This window comes from Gracilinanus agilis, chromosome 3, assembly GCF_016433145.1.
Source record: "Gracilinanus agilis isolate LMUSP501 chromosome 3, AgileGrace, whole genome shotgun sequence".
Classification (NCBI taxonomy): domain Eukaryota; kingdom Metazoa; phylum Chordata; class Mammalia; order Didelphimorphia; family Didelphidae; genus Gracilinanus; species Gracilinanus agilis.
Genome location: NC_058132.1, coordinates 390483937 through 390489936, shown reverse-complemented (window position 1 = coordinate 390489936; position 6000 = coordinate 390483937). Strand labels below are relative to the sequence as shown.

At 35.5% G+C, this 6000-nt stretch overlaps 1 protein-coding gene across 2 annotated transcripts in view; it reads left to right on the top strand.

The window, feature by feature from the left end:
• Positions 1-6000, top strand: part of DMD (dystrophin) — a 1921557-nt gene that overhangs the window by 1157501 nt on the left and 758056 nt on the right. The window lies entirely within an intron of this gene.

The following is a 6000-nucleotide window of genomic DNA, read 5'->3' as shown; positions in this document are numbered from 1 at the left end:
TATATATATATATATATATATATATATATATATATTAAGTTCTTATTATTTGCAAAGTCCTGTATCAAGTGATGAAGATGCAAATTAAAAAGCAAGATCATCACTGCTCTCAGAGAGACCCTATTGTAATAAGGGAGAACATATCTAAGAGGCCTCAGCTGCAAGTCAAATAGAAAGGCCCAGTGGAACTTAGAATTCAGTAGCAAAGCAAATAATGCACATTTAAATGGCCTTTCCATAGTTAAAACCACATCCATTTATGACAATGATTCCCAAAGTGGGCGCTACCACCCCCTGGTGGGTGCTGCAGTGATCCTCAGGGGCAGAGATGGCCACAGGTACATTTGGGGGTGGTGAATAACTGTAAGGGGGCGGTGATAGTATGTGACAGGGGGGCGCTAAGTAATATTTTTTTTGGAAAGGGGGCGGTAGGCCAAAAAAGTTTGGGAACCACTGATTTATAACATTAAACCATTTGGCAGTACTATGGCCTTTGGAGAGGGGGGAAAGGAAGAAAGCTTTTTTAAAAATGTTTCTATCAAATCTGGCCTCAGACACTTCCCAGCTGTGTGACCCTGGGCAAGTCACTTAACCCCCATTACCTAGCCCTTACCAGTCTTCTGCCTTGGAGCCAATACACAGTATTGACTCCAAGATGGAAGGTAAGGGTTTTTCAAAAATGTTTCTGTGTCTTGAGTGGCTGTGGTTGCTTAAGAAGCTGCATTTGAAGGATATGCAAAGGCACTGGTCCAGGTACATCTCTACAGAGTTTGATCCCCTGGATGATGCTGTGGGATTGAAATGAAAGTAGAATCAGTAGTCTGAGGGATGTCACTCTATTTGCCAGGCAGACCAGAACACCTGTATTGACTTGATAGCAATCCCTTCTTAGTAAAGGACCTTTGTAGGAAACCAAAATTATTTTAGTCACTTAAATGAATAGATTAATAGTTCTAATAATACTACTAGCTCTCACTGAAACATTACTTTTAAGATTAAAAAAAAAACAACACTGTCCTCACAACTGGAGGTAGTTAATTCAAACTTTACAGATAAAATGATACAGAGTTGCAGCAGCAAAGTAACCTGATGAAGCAGAAAGAATGCTGAACTTGAAGTGTTTAAGCATTTTGGGCTCTATGGAATATAATCTAAACACAGGAGATCAGGTGATATTAGTGATTTGATAACCTTGATAAAAACGACAATGATAATATTAGCTCTTACATAGCCCTTTAAGGCTCCTAACTCACTTTAATTTTGTGATCCTTTTTCCATCTTACAATAACTGTGAGGTAGAGATTATTATCCCCATTTTAAAGATGAGGAAACTAACCTGGAAAGACATATGTGAAGTGATGCAGAGTCAAGTTAGCAGAACCAAGAGAACATTGTACACAATAACAACAATAATGTGTGATGACCAGTGGTGAATGAATTAACTCTTATCAACAAAGCAAGGATCCAAGACAACTCCAAGAGACTCATGACAAAAAAAGGATCTCCACCACTATAGAAGGAATAGAGTCTGAATGCAAATTGAAGCATATCATTCTTTACCTTATTTCCTCCATCAACTTTTCTTTAGTGAAAGCAATATATTTCCTCTTTCATAACATGAACATGCGAATATATATTCCATGATAATATACATGTATATGTACATATGTGTACATATATATACATAAACTATATCATATTACTTGCCTCCTTGTGAAGGTAGGAAGGGTGGAAGGAAGAGAGAACATTGCCTGAAAAATATCAGAAAATCAATATTTAAAAATTGCATTCATCAGTGATCCAGGAAAATTCTGAGGAACTTATGAGAAAGAATGTTATCCACATCCAGAGACAGAACTGTGGGAATAGAAACGACTAATCACATGGCTTGATGGGGATATAATTGGGGATGCTGACTTTAAATGATCACTCTATTGCAAATATTGATAATATCAAAATAGGTTTCGATAAACAATACATGCAAAACCCAATGGAATTGCTCGTCGGCTCCAGGAGAGGGGAGGGAGGAGGTGAGGGAAATGACATGAATCATGTAACCATGGAAAAATATCCTTAATTAATTAATTAATTTAAACAACAAAAATTATATTCACATATCTGGAAAAAATAGTATGATTTTTTAAAATATAAAAAAACCTGATAAGGAAACTGAGGCTGGAAGAGACCATAGACCCAAAAAGTATTTGAAGACAACCTTGGACTCATCCAAGAAATCCTGACATCCTGATGCTCTTACCCACTCAGACACATAGCTACCTGGGTATCTTCATCAGAATATAGAAGCCTGGAATGTAAACCTTTTTCTTTCCATGAAGATAAGGATGTTTCTAATCCCATTTTAGGATAATATCTTCCCTTGCCTGTGATGGAGATATATGTAGAGCAAAAGCTTTAGAATGAGAAAGATTTTTAAAGAGTAACCTGTCCATTCAACTTATTTTACTGATGTCATAAGTGAATGGTAAAGAGGTGATGGTTTGTTCAATTCCATACGTCTAGCAAGTGACAGGCTTGAAGTTTGAACCCATGTCTTCTGACTCCAAATTCAGTACTCTTTCCACTGTGCCACCATCATGTAGTCCTCATAGATGGTACAGTGAACAGTGTTGACCCTAGAGTGAGGAAGACCTGAATTCAAATCCTTCTTCAGCTACTTACTAGCTCTGGGGCCCTAGACTAGGCATGTAAGCTCTCTAAGCCTCAGTTTCCTGATCTATAAAATGGGAATAATAATAACATCTACCTCATAGAGTTATTGTGAAGATCAAATGAGATACTTGTAAAGCACTTAGTGTAGTTCTTTGCACATAGTAGACATCTAATAAATTTTTCCTTCCTTCTATGGTAACAATGATTCTTCTAGCTGTACTTATTGACATGGCATATTTCTTTTAATATACTTTAATATCATGTTAAAATTCCCAGTTCTTTTTACTTATATTGCATTGAATGGCTTTCTCTTTGACTTCTTCTAGGAAAGCAGTTTAATCTCATCAGGAAACTATCTCTAAATCACAGTGTAAATGGGTTACTTTCAGGAGGTTTCCTGGTTATAACTCATCCCATCTGTAGTATGTAGGTTCTTAATAGATTTTAGTCCCAGAGGGTGGCCCATTGAGAATTGAATGCCTTGTCCTTTATCTGACCTTTGCCTGAATCATCTATTGTCCCAGATCTTGAGGTCTGTAGGGAGCCTGCAGCCCTTGCTCATCTCCTCCAATTGGTTTAACACCTTATGATGGAATATAAGTGGTGTGCCTAAGCAAAACTGAACTCAAATAAGAAATAGTTTAACTAGAGGAAATAATGATATCTTTATGCAGCATACATTTTCTGTTTCCTTGTATATGTCCAGATCCCTAAGAACTAAGAAATTGGGTCCTTTCATTATGTTGTGATTTTATTTTTCAAAAACAATGAAGCTATGAATAGTGGAAATAATTTCTTTTCTCACATAAAAAATGCAGAATAGTTTAATCAAAAGTTCTTAGTAGTAATCAAGGAAGCAGAGCAAAAGGATTTGAAAGAGTCTAAACCATGGCAAGATTTGTAAGAGATTTCTAAACCATTAAAAGATTTTCAGATGCTATTTAATGTTGATATCAAATTGTTTCTTTTACTTACAAACAACCCAGCCAATTCTTAGTCACATTCACTTTGCAATGTTTAGTGGTCCTATCAATCATCTTGACCATGGCTCCAGGGAAGTTTGAGAGGAACACTATAATAATAGTATATTACTATTGGGTGCTGAATTTTAAGATAGTTTATCTTTCAAAATGGGTTTGAATAGAGCAATATGTCCAAACAGTCCAGTATGTCCAAAAGAGCTTTATTAATGATGCCCTCAATTTCTAATATGGAATGTAATCTTCAACCTTTTTTAACACCATTTCCTATAACCTAGCTTTGCCTTAGAGCAGTCCAAAAATGGAACATGGCCCCTAACACACACATATATCCAAGGGCATTCAAGTATGAAAATGGAAGAAAGATTACAAATAGAAGAAAAATAGAAAAGATTTGCAAAAAAATTTTTTAACAAAGAAAACTATTAAAAATGAAAGAACAACTTCACAAGACATCACAGACTTAGATGTGTTGCTAGAGGAGATAGAAATAGAAATAAAGGGAATTAAGATTGGAAAAAACAGATCGTATAAAAGTAAGAGATCTATTGTTGTTGTTGATCATTCCTTTCAGTCATGTCCAACACTCAGTGACACAATTTGAAACTAGATATTGCCCTTATTTGCCATTTTCTTATCTTGCCCCTCTCACAGATAAGGAAACTGAGGCAAACAGGGTTAAGAGACTTGCTAGGGGTCACATGAGTAGTAAATGTCTGAGGCTAGATTTGAACCCATGAAGATGAGTCTTTTTGATTCCAGACCCTGCACTCTGGAAACACTGCTTCCCCATTGCATAAGCAATGTAAGACAATAGAAATGAACTTCTTATATCAGAGGTGGCTAAATAGCAGCATAGATAGAGCACTAGCTCCAGACTCAGAAAAACCTAACTTCATATACTATGTCTAACATTTACTAGCTTTGTGATCACAGGCAAATCACTTAACCTCTATCTGCTTCATTTCTTCATCTGTAAAATGGGGATGATAATAAAACCTAAAGTCTAGAATTATCAGGATAGAAGGAAATAATAATTGTCCAGTGTTTTGAAAATCTGAAGTACTACATTATACATGTCAGATATTGTGGTTTAAAATATATAAACTCCTTTAATTTAGACTTCTCTTATAGGAACAAATATATGTACAGCCCCCTATTGCTAGATGTCAGCTATAGAGAAGGGATCATTAATAGGCCAGAACATGGAATTACTCAAATTTGCATTTACTTTTACCAAATTAAATACACAAACTAAATTGATCCTTTCAGGAGCAACTTTTAACTTTTATGACATCTATTTGTTTAAAAGATTAGGTGACAGTTTTGAAGCACTGACATTTTTCAACACAATAACTTATTTTTACTTTAGCAGCTGTCTAGCTAGGTAACTCAGTGTCATTTTTTCAATATCCAGTTAGAGGCAAAAACTATATAGGAAAGATAGTTCATAGCCTTTAATAAATAACAGAAAGGAATTCATCAAGGCAAAAATTATCTACTCCTGAAACAGAAAAAAAAGGAAAAAAAGAAAAGACATCATTTGGTACCACTCCCATCACTCAAGGAATTCTCAGAATAATACAGCAGCAAAACAGGACAGAATAAATCCAGAGGGAACCAATTCATTCAAGGATTCATTTCACAGTTTAATTAATTTAAATAATATAAAATCGAAAACAATGTAGTTCCAGTCTTTCTTCAGTCAACAAACAAGGCAGACAAATAATTATGCTGCATTGTTAGAATCATCATCCCACAGAAAGGAAGTATAAATAACAAGCTAAACTTGGAGACAGGAGGATTGTGAACAAGCCCTTTTCAGGCATTTTGACCCTTCTTGCCCCCATTTTGGGTTTTCATGGCAAAGATAATAGAATGGTTTTGCCATTTTCTCTTTTTTTCAGCTCATTTTACAGAGGAGGAAACTGAGGCCAATAGGATTAAGTGACTTGCCCAGGATCATACCGCTAGTAATATCTGAGGTCAAATTTGAATTCAGGTCTTCCTGACTCTAGGTCTGATGCTCTTTCCATTCTATCCCTTATCTGATTTGGTTCTAAGACCTGGTTTTAAATGTCGGGGGCTTGGGGGAAGTTCCATATTAACTAGTTCTATAATCCTAAACATGTAGTTTGGCCTCTCTGAGTCTTAATTTTCACATTTATATAATGGGTAGAAAAATACATCAGAATTATTATGAGTATTAAATGAATTGTTATTATTGAGGATAGAGATAAAGATGCATATAAAGATCAGATGTGATTTTATTAGTGTAAGATCCTTTATGATGAGGAAATTCACTTTACCAATGCTGGGTGACAATTTTTCTGTAAGTTATAGACCTAAG